This window comes from Saccostrea echinata, unplaced genomic scaffold (genome assembly GCF_033153115.1).
Source record: "Saccostrea echinata isolate AGI-Se365-2 ecotype Australia unplaced genomic scaffold, CSIRO_AGI_Sech_v1 ptg000005l, whole genome shotgun sequence".
Classification (NCBI taxonomy): Eukaryota; Metazoa; Mollusca; class Bivalvia; order Ostreida; family Ostreidae; genus Saccostrea; species Saccostrea echinata.
In genome coordinates this window covers 12,833,894-12,846,242 of record NW_026889754.1, presented here as the reverse complement: position 1 = coordinate 12,846,242, position 12,349 = coordinate 12,833,894, and positions in this window count along the sequence as shown.

Sequence of the window (12,349 nt, the reverse complement as noted above, 5' to 3'; positions counted from 1 at the left end):
CCGGCCATTGAGCAGTGAGGGATCTTTTTCGGGCCAGTACCTACTGCGACACGGAACCTCGTTTTATATGGTCTTATCCCAAGGACCGGTCTCCACGTCCCACAGTGGGATTCGAACCCGCGACGTAAGGATCAACTCCATACTTCGCGACTCTAGAGCAGACGCTCTAACCACTGCGCCACGCGGGCGACAACATTGTAAATAGAGAAAATGTTAAATAAAGATAACAAAAAAATTCCTATGTAGATTTAGTTCTTTTAATTTCACCAATAATTTACACAATCACAATAAAGGTTACAAGACAATTCAGATTTTAATCATTACAAAAATATCGGAGGAAAAAATATTGATAATTTCGTTTACAGTTGTTTCTTCTTCTCCAGACTCAGTACTTTGACAACTTTGGTGCGAGGGGAATGAAATGAGAAGTGTTTTGTTTATATACATATTTTTTCCAATCAGAAAATAAATAATTTAACAAATAATGCTTAATGTATTTATAGAGATATGTGGTGGTCGGGAGAGGAAAAAAACTTACTGTCAAAAGATATGATTATTTAAGAAAACAGTGACAAAATTTTAGTTTTCAAAGAAAAGATGACAAAATTTCAAAGAAAAGTCATGATGAAATTTGTAATAATCAAGAATAGTTCGTGTATCAAAAAATGCAGTCCATTTCAAAATATATACAATCAATGGGTAAGTCTACTGGGAGGTCTTCTAAGCCTGGTTGAACGGCGCAGCTGCTGCCTGGGCTGAGGGATCGGTGGAGGTGTGGGTGGACGAGGACGTTGTCCGACTGGGTGGTCATCATAAATCCGTCGTCCACATAGTTTGTCCAAAAAGTAGAATACTGCAAAAAATTAATCGTTTTTAAATTCCCTCATTACCACGGCATAAAACTCCGTAAGGGATTGGGACTCGATGTCAATTCTAGGTTGTTGACACTTTCTCCGAATGGCGCACGTAACGACATAGGACGACAAAAATAACAGAAGAATTGTCACGCCAATGCTAACATATATCCACGGTTTGTCTAAATATACGAAAAATAAAAAAAAAAAATTAGAAGCTAGTTATTTGTGGAGGGGAAACTTTTAAAGCGAAGCTAGTTAATTTTGAGGGAAAAAAAACTGTAAGCAATTTTTTAACTTCAATAATATAAAATACTTACTGAATGTGATTGCGACTAGTTCAACCGTCCTTGTAGTGTTCTGGGAGGATTCGGTGAAGGTGTCTGCAGTCCAGGTGCTCTGATGTTTGTCCTGAAAAAATAAGGTTGCTTGAATTAATTCTAATTCTTTAAAAACATTAATTAATTCTAATTTTTAAAAAAAAAATTACAATTAGTCTATTTACCTGACATGTCTGTCTATTCATCTGAATAGTCGTCCAAGAGTTCCTTAGAATTCCCTCGCATTTCACGTTTGAGTGGTGGACAATGAATCTCTGGAGATGCTGAAATTTTAGCAAATTGACATCCCCTCTCAATCTACTGATGATGGCGACTGTTGTAGCCTTAAAGTTCCCCTCTTCAAACTCCTTGAACTCCCTACACCGAACTGTCCCTCCATTAATCTGACATTGCGCATTGGCGTGCGCCAGCAATACAAGAATTAACACTAGCATTGTCTTTCTGATTTCAACGAGTTCCAAAGATGAAAGTCAAAAATCTCTGCTCATCCTTTTTATAATAAATGATAACCCGTTCAAATAAGGGGTGGAATAGATTATTGTTGGATATAAAAAAAATACGATATTATCATTATTATCTTTGATTTTAATTAATTAAATTTTGGTGACAGCAGTTTTCATACTATATACATCAAATATAGATCTTTTATCCAAAAAAATAACCAAAACCTTTAAAAAGAATACTCAACACCCCTTATTATTAAAATGGAACTTCTCCCAGACCATTGGAAGTGACTATGTAGGTGTAGTGGTGAAAGAGTTTGAAAAGTTCAAATTGTAGACCAAAAGAAATTACAACTGATTTACCAATGCGTTAATTATTAAGAATAATGAAAGTAATAGATATTTAATTTAAATATATTTTAATTTAATAGAGATAAAAAGGCCTTGTTTCGTAAACTTCAATGCTATCGTCTCTTTCTAAAAGTAGAATCACCCTGGCGTTAGTGCCTCCTTTGATGCTAGCCGAAAACTGCCCCCCTTCTAGCGGACCAGCTGCACGCGTCTGGGTGTTATGTCATGTGTATATTTGTCTGTCTGGTAGGTTTGATGGGGGTAGTTATACAAGTAATAGGGTTCGTTGAATAAAAACCTAGTTGATCCTTGTTTCATAGTGGTATTTAATAGATAATAGTAACCATGGTAACAGTATAATATGGTAGAATAGAGTAGTATAGTAGACCTTGTAATAACAACAAGCTAAAAATACACATTTAACTCCATTATAGTATATCATCATTATACTAAATCTCATACTTTATAATTCATATTCTCTTTGAATTAAATTGATATAAAAATAATTACCACTTCTTTATCACAGATCAATTTATCATAAAAATAATTCCTTTAATAATTTAGTCATTTAAAATAACAGAAAATCATAATAATTATCAAAATCAATATCTGATATTAAATAATTCTGAATCAATCTTATGTGATTTCATATTGAACATTAACACAAATACAATTTCATGCATTGGACATAACGCACATGAAATTTAATTCATCATAAAATATAGACATGCATGACAAATCCTCAAAAATAAGTTCCGTCAACACATACATATAATAGAACAACACATAAACATAAAACACATAAACTACCTTTAATATGGTCAAAAGGTCTGGATTACATGTATACGATTAAACAATCATGTAGCTGTGACAGTCCTATAAGGAATGCATAACAATGAGTAATCTCCCTTAGCTGTTTTAAAACTCTTTACTAATAATAACTGGTTTATTTAATGAAAAATACCTATGCTTTTAAATTGAAAGAATTATTTAAATTATATTAAACAAACAAGAGGCCCAAGAGCCTTAACGGTCACCTGAGTATAATACAACAATTTAGAATTTAAATACACTGATAGATGAAGAATTGTTGCCCTAGCCCCCCCCCCCCTCCTCGAGAACCCCAAAAACTGAGGCCATATATTTAAAAATTTTTGAAAAGGCATCCTTGTCTATCATAATCATGCACTTAGTTTGTTTAGATAATCTCCAGTAGCAGAGAAGAAGATTTTCACAGAATCAATGCATTTTCACTATATAATCAATAGAGCCCCGCCTTAACACCAGAACCCCTGACCCTGAGGCCATGAAATTCACAATTTTTGAAAAGGCATCCTTATGCATCATAACCATGCACTAAGTTTGTTTAAATAATACCGAGGAGCAGAGAAGAAGATTTTCAAAGAATTAATGCTTTTTCACTATATAATTTATAGAGCCACGCCCTAACACCAGAACCCCTGACCCTGGGGCCATGAATTTCACAATTTTGGAAGAGGCACTCTTGCTCATCATAACTATGTACTTAGTAACTTTATTTAATACCCAGGAGCAGAGAAGAAGATTTTCAAAGAATTAATGCACTTTCACTATATGATCTATATAGCACCACCCTGGGGCCAGAACCCCTGACCCTGGGGCCATGAATTTCACAATTTAAGAAGAAGCACTCTTGCTCATCATAACTATGTACTTAGTTCCTTTATTTAATACCCAGGAGCAGAGAAGATTTTCAAAGAATTAATGCATTTTCACTATATAATCAATAGAGCCCCGCCCTAACACCAGAACCCCTGACCCTGGGGCCATGAATTTCACAATTTTGGAAGAGGCACTCTTGCTCATCATAACTATGTACTTAGTAACTTTATTTAATACCCAGGAGCAGAGAAGAAGATTTTCAAAGAATTAATGCACTTTCACTATATGATCTATATAGCACCACCCTGGGGCCAGAACCCCTAACCCTGGGGCCATGAATTTCACTTTTGGTAGAGGGCTCAATGCTTATTACAATGATGCCAACAGTTTGACTGCTTCATGTCCAGGAGTAAAGAAGATTTTTAAAGGTTGCATTATTTTTGGTGGTTTTAGTCCCACCCCTCAGGCCCCGGGGGGGGGGGGGCAGGGACCAATTTTTGTTCCCCTTCACCCATAGATGCTATATACCAAATTTGGTTGAAATTGGTTGAGCGGTTCGAGAGAAGAAGTTAAAAATGTTCAAAAGTTAACGCACTACGGACGACGACGGACAAAAACAGATAGCAATAGGTCACCTGAGTGACTCAGGTGACCTAAAGATAAAATTCCTAATTTTACTATTAATCACATTACTTTTGATTGTATGATGTTTAACGTCCCTCTTGAGAATTTTTCACTCATATGGAGACGCAACCACTTGTCGGTTGAGAGCTCCAAATTTTGTCCTATACTTGGCACTTACGGCCATTGAGCAGTGAGGGATCTTTTTCGTGCCAGCACCTACTGCGACACGGGACCTCGGTTTATATACGGTATCATCCGAAGGACCGGTCTCCACGTCCCATTGGGGATTCGAACCCGCGACGTGGGGATCAACTCCTTACTTCGCGACTCTAGAGCAGACGCTCTAACCACTGCGCCACGCGGGCAACTTAATCACATTACAGTTATACAAGTTATTTATAAAAATAGTTTTACAACTTTACACTTATTTATTCATTTCACTCAGTCCTACATATATACAATTTAATCCTTGAATTAGAGTGAAATGTCTGATAAAATATTTATACTGCTCATTTACGCAATCTCTCAAACTTGCATTCACCATACAGACACCTTTTTTCACTCACTTTCACACAAACATACAAAATCTCAATCATACATGAAAATAATATTAAAAACAGACCTGAAATTCTGGAATTGAACACTCAAAGAAAATAAACTGCTACACGAAAGTTGAATGAGATCAGGAAATCAAGGCATCCTGTCAGTTTAGACACAAAGACAGGTATGACCAGTTCTGACCAAAAATACACTGCCCACAAAGAGATTTTCCTCCAAAACCTCGACCAATGAAATCTCACTGATGGGTCACTTCATAGGTCACTGACCTCTCAAAGTTTATTACAATAAGGGGAACTTATACTTATTAAAGTAATTCCTAACTAATTATATCTTCTAAAGTATAATATACCTTAAATAAATAATAAATTGCTGAAATATAAATATTAAGTTAAATTAAATAAATTTCCTGTAAATAATAATATCAAAATTATTTTGTAGATAATAATACTAAACATGTCAAATAAACACAAAATCCTAAAATACTCAAAATATATACTCTTTTCAAATATTTACACTTTACCACATACACAGTACATTTTAGGGAGATTAGAACTGAAGATTACAACTAAATTTTCATAATTATATTATCTTTGATTTATCCATTAATAGTAAATAATGACATTATTTAAAACTGACATTGTTTTATTTTACTTACCATAATTAGTATCATTATCTGGTTATCGAGCATTTACGTCGGTCACCCATCAAACCGGACTGTGCCCAGATAAAACGTTAGTGCGTAATCCTACGTTATAAACATTGGATGATATACACATTTCGATTGAATGCTATAAGAAGTCCCCCCTTTCCCATTCATGGAGAATGTTTGCAAAAAAAAAGTAAATCAAAACTTCCAATAGACGGAGAAGTAAAATAGATTTTAAAATCACATTAAAATAGAGTAATAGTTTTACTTATCTTTACTTATCAAGTTACCCCCCCCCCTCCCAACCATCTCACTTTTACGAGAAGACATCATCTGAAAGAAAATGAAGGGAAAAAAAAAAAAAAAAAAGAAGTCTATTTTAAACATATAATATCATTCATAATTAATCAGTATAAGAATTTACCTGCTGCATTGCCGCTTCGACAGAGCGGGCACCTGCTGTCCAGCAGCAAACGAAAAATTGCATACAGCATACTAATTGTTTGCAGGTATAACATATACAACTGCAGAGTTTTGTTTCACAGGATAAAGGCAGATAAACATATTCCAGTTTCTGGATGATGGACATTAAACTTCAATTATAAAGTCAACCCGAATTTAATCTAGTAATTACAAACATTACTATGGACATGAAAATTGACTTTCCATCTTCTACAAAGAAAAAGTCAACCATATAAATTTATTTTTGGAAGCGGGGCAATGACTTACTTTCAAGTACCATCTACATAAAATACGAAAATCGCACTCAGATTTCTTTCGTCGGGCAAAAGACAGAAACAATGGACAAACATCTTCGGTATAAAAAGAAGTCGGGAGAGGACGGGGAGAGACCGCTACGAGAGACTAAGAGATTCTTTGGACCCCTTTATTCCTCCCCTGGACTGGATTGAGACTTTGACTTTTGTGATAAGTTTGGCCACTCCTAATTAACTTTGGCGAAAAGACTTTACTTCTTATTTATTGGACATTCCAAAAACTATACGATCACTTTTGTATTGATGACTTATATGTAACATACTAAATTTATTAGAGAGTTTAATGATCTTGTCTTCATTCTAGCTAGGTTCACTTACACAACAACAACAAAAAAGAGCATAATTCGAACACTTTCCTCAATAAACGTCCGTTTAAACAGCTTCTCGCTAACTACTAGACCAGGAAGTCACACATACATAACCATTTGAATAGAATACGAATCTCCATATTTAACACCCGTATAAATATGAACTTAGAATTTTTAAGACCACGGTGAAAATTTAAGAATTTTATGTTAAGTGGGTTTTCGTAACAAATTCTTCCAAGTGTAAAAAACAAACATCTTTCCGTTGCCTTTCATTAATCGCCCCCCCCCCCCCAAAAAAAAACGATGACCCATTATATTTTAAAAATCTAGTAACAGCATTCAATTTATATCAGTTTTATGAAAATTGATCCTTGTGTTGATCAGAATAGATTTCGCTAGCTGTTACAGTATTCGGATTTTGTCAATTTTGTATGGAAATGATAATAAGCATTACACAAATTTAACAAAAATTAGAAAAAATTGTGAAAAATGAATTTATTGATTTTTAAATTTTTTAAAAATATTTATTGATATCCATGTAGGCATTTGGCTCGGCCTCCCCCTCCCCCAGTTTTGTTGAAATGGAGACAGATACCAGATATATTTCATTAAATAAGTCCAAATACGGGAATGTCCATGATATTCCTCTATTGGACTATCTGGATTTTCATGTCGGTCTTTCAAAAGCAGTGATGAAAGCAGAGATCTTTAATTCATAACTTAAGTTGATTTTTTTAATGTGAAAATTGTAGATTTTTCTTTTAGAAACAGAGAGCCATGGTTAATTTCATTGAAAATATTACATCTACATACTAGCGATCAATTTTGATTTCTGAATTACTTTCAGAGAAAGGGTCTAGGAAATTATTTCATTGCTGTTGTGTGTTTCAGATGAATGATATTGTTCAGTTGCAATAATATGTTTGATTGTATTTAAGAGGGATATAACTGGATAATAATTAAGTAACGAGACTTCTATATATGTACAGAGAATATCCCAGTATAGGGGCTTCTCTGTATTTAGGGAGAATATCCCAGTAAAGGGGCTTCTCTGTATTTAGGGAGAATATCCCAGTAAAGGGGCTTCTCTGTATTTAGGGAGAATATCCCAGTATAGGGGCTTCTCTGTATTTACGGAGAATATCCCAGTATAGGGGCTTCTCTGTATTTAGGGAGAATATCCCAGTATAGGGGCTTCTCTGTATTTACGGAGAATATCCCAGTAAAGGGGCTTCTCTGTATTTAGGGAGAATATCCCAGTAAAGGGGCTTCTCTGTATTTAGGGAGAATATCCCAGTAAAGGGGCTTCTCTGTATTTAGGGAGAATATCCCAGTAAAGGGGCTTCTCTGTATTTAGGGAGAATATCCCAGTAACGGGGCTTTTCTGTATTTAGGGAGAATATCCCAGTATAGGGGCTTCTCTGTATTTAGGGAGAATATCCCAGTAAAGGGGCTTCTCTGTATTTAGGGAGAATATCCCAGTAAAGGGGCTACTCTGTATTTACGGAGAATATCCCAGTAAAGGGGCTTCTCTGTATTTACGGAGAATATCCCAGTATAGGGGCTTCTCTGTATTTAGGGAGAATATCCCAGTAAAGGGGCTTCTCTGTATTTAGGGAGAATATCCCAGTAAAGGGGCTTCTCTGTATTTAGGGAGAATATCCCAGTAAAGGGGCTTCTCTGTATTTAGGGAGAATATCCCAGTAAAGGGGCTTCTCTGTATTTACGGAGAATATCCCAGTATAGGGGCTTCTCTGTATTTAGGGAGAATATCCCAGTAAAGGGGCTTCTCTGTATTTACGGAGAATATCCCAGTATAGGGGCTTCTCTGTATTTAGGGAGAATATCCCAGTAACCGGGCCTCTCTGTATTTACGGAGAATACCCCAGTAACCGGGCTTCTGTGTATTGAGGGAGAATATCCCAGTAACATGGTTTCTCTGTATTTACGGAGAATATCCTCGTAACCGGGCTTCTCTGTATTTAGGGAGAATATCCCAATAACCGGGCTTCTCTGTAGTTATGGAGTATTTATGGAGAATATCCCAGTAACGGGGCTTCTCTGTATTTACGGAGAATATCCCAGTAACCGGACTTCTCTGTATTTACGGTGAATATCCCAGTAAGAGCGTCTTCCTGAAGAGAGAGAGAGAGAGAGAGAGAGAGAGAGAGAGATGTTGATAGATTAGAACATACGAAAAATTATCTTCTGAAATCAATTCTCTTGGATTTTTGGTTATATTGAAAATAAGTCATAATAAACTGTCTAAATATATCATAAAACGTCTGCAGTCTTTCCTTGCTGATATTCGCTGATAGATCGTGGGGAAAAAATCAAAATGTCCCTATTGTTTCCACTTCTTTAACAAAGTAGATAGACGTTCGGTTATCGTGCCATGTCTGCGACAATGACAAGACGCATGAACATTTTTCAAAACAAACGAATAACAACAAAAGGTAAACTGAAAACATTGCAGTCTGAGTGATAACCAAAACTCATTCATTTACATTGAACCACTATTGCCACTTTGTGATAATTTTTAACAGAATTATATATTTAATACGAAATCTTATCTCGGTTATACTAAAATCGGTAAGTGAGGACGTAAAATTTAATTTATATTTAATTCAAAACCTAAATCAATCATTTTTTAGAAATACATGTAAACAAAGTGAAAAACTGGGTGATTCATGAGTAATATTTTGAACATGTTTGACTTAGTTAAGACCTGGCTTAATTCGTTTTATGTTACGGTTTAAGGCAAACTTAAGTAGTACTTAGTCGGGTCCTAAGTTTGCACCTAAAACATACTAATCACCCTACTTAAGTCAAAATATTAGCAAACTTTATGTTACGAGCCCCTGGTTTCTTTGTATTTACAGAGAATATCCTAGTAAAGGGTCTACTATATGTAGGTACAGCGAATATCCCTACAATGGAGCCTCTCCGTATTTATTGAGAATATCCCAGTAAAGGGGCTTCTGTGCACATACATAGAATATCCCAGTAACTGAGCTTCTGTGCACATACATAGAATATCTCAGTAACGGGGCTTCTGTGCACATACATAGAATATCTCAGTAACGGGGCTTCTGTGCACATACATAGAATATCCCAGTAACGGGGCTTCTGTGCACATACATAGAATATCCCAGTAACGGGGCTTCTCTGTATTTACGGAGAACATCCCAGTAACCGGATCTCCCTGTATTTACGGATAATATCCCAGTAACGGGGCTTCTGTGTATTTAGGGGGAATATCCCAGTAACGGAGTTTCTGTGTATTTAAGGAGAATATCCCTGTAACCGGGCCTCTCAATATTTACGGAGAATATCCCAGTAACGGGGCTTCTGTGTATTTAGGGATAATATCCCAGTAACGGGGCCTCTCTGTCTTTAGGGAGAATATCCCAGTAATGGGGCTTCCGTGTATGTACAGAGAATATCCCAGTAACGGGGCTTCTCTGTGCGTACATAGAATATCTCTGTAATGGGGCTTCTCTGTATTTACGGAGAATATCCCAGTAACGGGGCTTCTCTGTGCGTACATAGAATATCTCTGTAATGGGGCTTCTCTGTATTTACGGAGAATATCCCAGTAAAGGGGCTTCCGTGTATGTACAGAAAATAGATCTCTTAAGGGGACTTCTTTGTATGTACAGAGAATATCCCAGTAACAGGGATTCTTAGTATTTACATGGAATATCCCAGTAACCTGGCTTCTGTATATTTACAGGGAATATCCCAGTTACCGGGCTTCTTCGTACGTACAGAGAATATTACAGTTACCAGGCTTTTTTATATGTACAGAGAATATCCCAGTAACTGGGCTTCTCTTTACGTACAGAGAATATGCTAGTATCTACAGTATTCAAGGCAGCTATAATTGTTATAAAAAGTCGGTGAAAGAGTATGCCATTTTGTAATGATTGTAGAGTCTAAGATGAATATGAGATGAATTAATTTTGATTGAAAGTAACATGATAATTTTTTAAGTTGTTATTGTAATTTTGTTATTCAGAATGATTCAATAAAATAGAGGTGTTAACACATTCTGCAAATGAAATACATGTAGGAACATTAAAGTATAGGTAAGAAGACTAAGATGTAGATTTCTGTCTTACCAAGTTTATCTACTTTGATATCCCAGAGTTCTTAGAATCACGTAAATTTTAGAATAAACACTGATACATATTGGAAAAACTTTTTTTCAACCTCATACATTATTCAACCTCATACATTCAGGTATAAATTTGCCACTTCGTTTCTTGTCAGGATCACTGCAGTCTGCAGGTGGGATGTTGACTGAGTCTAAAAACAAAAACAAATTTGAGTAATAAAATTATAATTAAATACTTAACTAAACTAAAAATAAAATACATGTAATATCAAACCTGAAGAATGTTCCTGAGGAAAGACAGAAGAAAGATTCCTCAATCGAAACTTTTTTTCTGCTGTTGAACCTGAAATATACAATAAATGAACTTACCAAGGGATATCTAAGGGTTCTGGAATTAAATATTGGCAGGGGGAGGGATCTAGAGTCCCCAAACAAGTCAAGGGAAAATTAGGAAATTAAACGAGACTTACCTTGGTAAAGGCGAAGTTTGATTCCAATTATTGGAGTAAATAAAAGGCACTGTAGAGATAAGGTGAATAGTACTGCGCAGCCGCCAAGTCATTGCTTCAAAGCTAAAATTTTTTGGGTTGATAGATTTGCAACAAAACATCAAACCCAAATTCATTTCACTAATAATTTCAAGTAGTACATTCACCACCTGCAGGGTGGGAGGGAGGCACCTCATCTCTACAGTGCCTTTTATTTACTCCAATAATTGGAATCAAACTTCGCCTTTACCAAGGTAAGTCTCGTTTAATTTCCTAGTTATTTTTCGTAAACGTCACTTCCGAGATAGGGTGAGTTAACCATGCATCGGACACATACCTTGCTTCGGACAACTTTAAGCAATACACTTTCATTGAACCTGAGTCTCCCCTGTTTTTACTTGTTTCTGTCTTAAAGATGAAGATTTAATCTTTTTAATGATGCCGATTTTTATTTTCATGTTGTGATAAAAATACCACAAGAATGGCCTTGAAATTACGTCATATTTGGCATCATCAAAGGGGAGTAACCAGAATTTTACGATTTTTCAATTTTTAGAGTTGTCGTTCTTTTAAATAGACGTCAACGGAACGGGTCGGTCCTAGGTAAATTTTATCAATAATTGATAATTTTACAGAATTTTTTCAAAAATTTTACTTCAGTGTTTGTATAATATTTTTTAGAGTTGTTTTTAACTAGTAAGTTTATTTCACCGTACATCGGACACAAATTAACCATGCATCGGACACTTTCCAATGCATGGGTAATCACTTCCATTTTAATATAAAACCCAAATGACAGCTGTTTTTTTTTACGGAAATAAAAAAAACTCTAAATTTTCAGTGAAAAATACAAATAATCGATATATGACGACTAGAAGTGGACATAATTTATTTCTTTAAACTAGATGATGATAACCCACACGAGACAAAGGCGCGAGTTGCCATATTGCTAATACTGTAATGCCTTTCTAAGGCGATGTGATGCAACTAAAATCTCTTCACATTTGTGGATCGAAATAGTCATTCAAATTTAATTAGAAGGTTAATTTTTAAATAAAAGATAAAAATGTTTCGATTTCACTAATTTTAAAGCACCGAGATCAAGATATGATATTTTTCTGGTTTAAATACCGCATGTCCGATGCATGGTGAATATTGTCCGATCCATGGTGAATTCTGACTTATTTCGAAAAAAT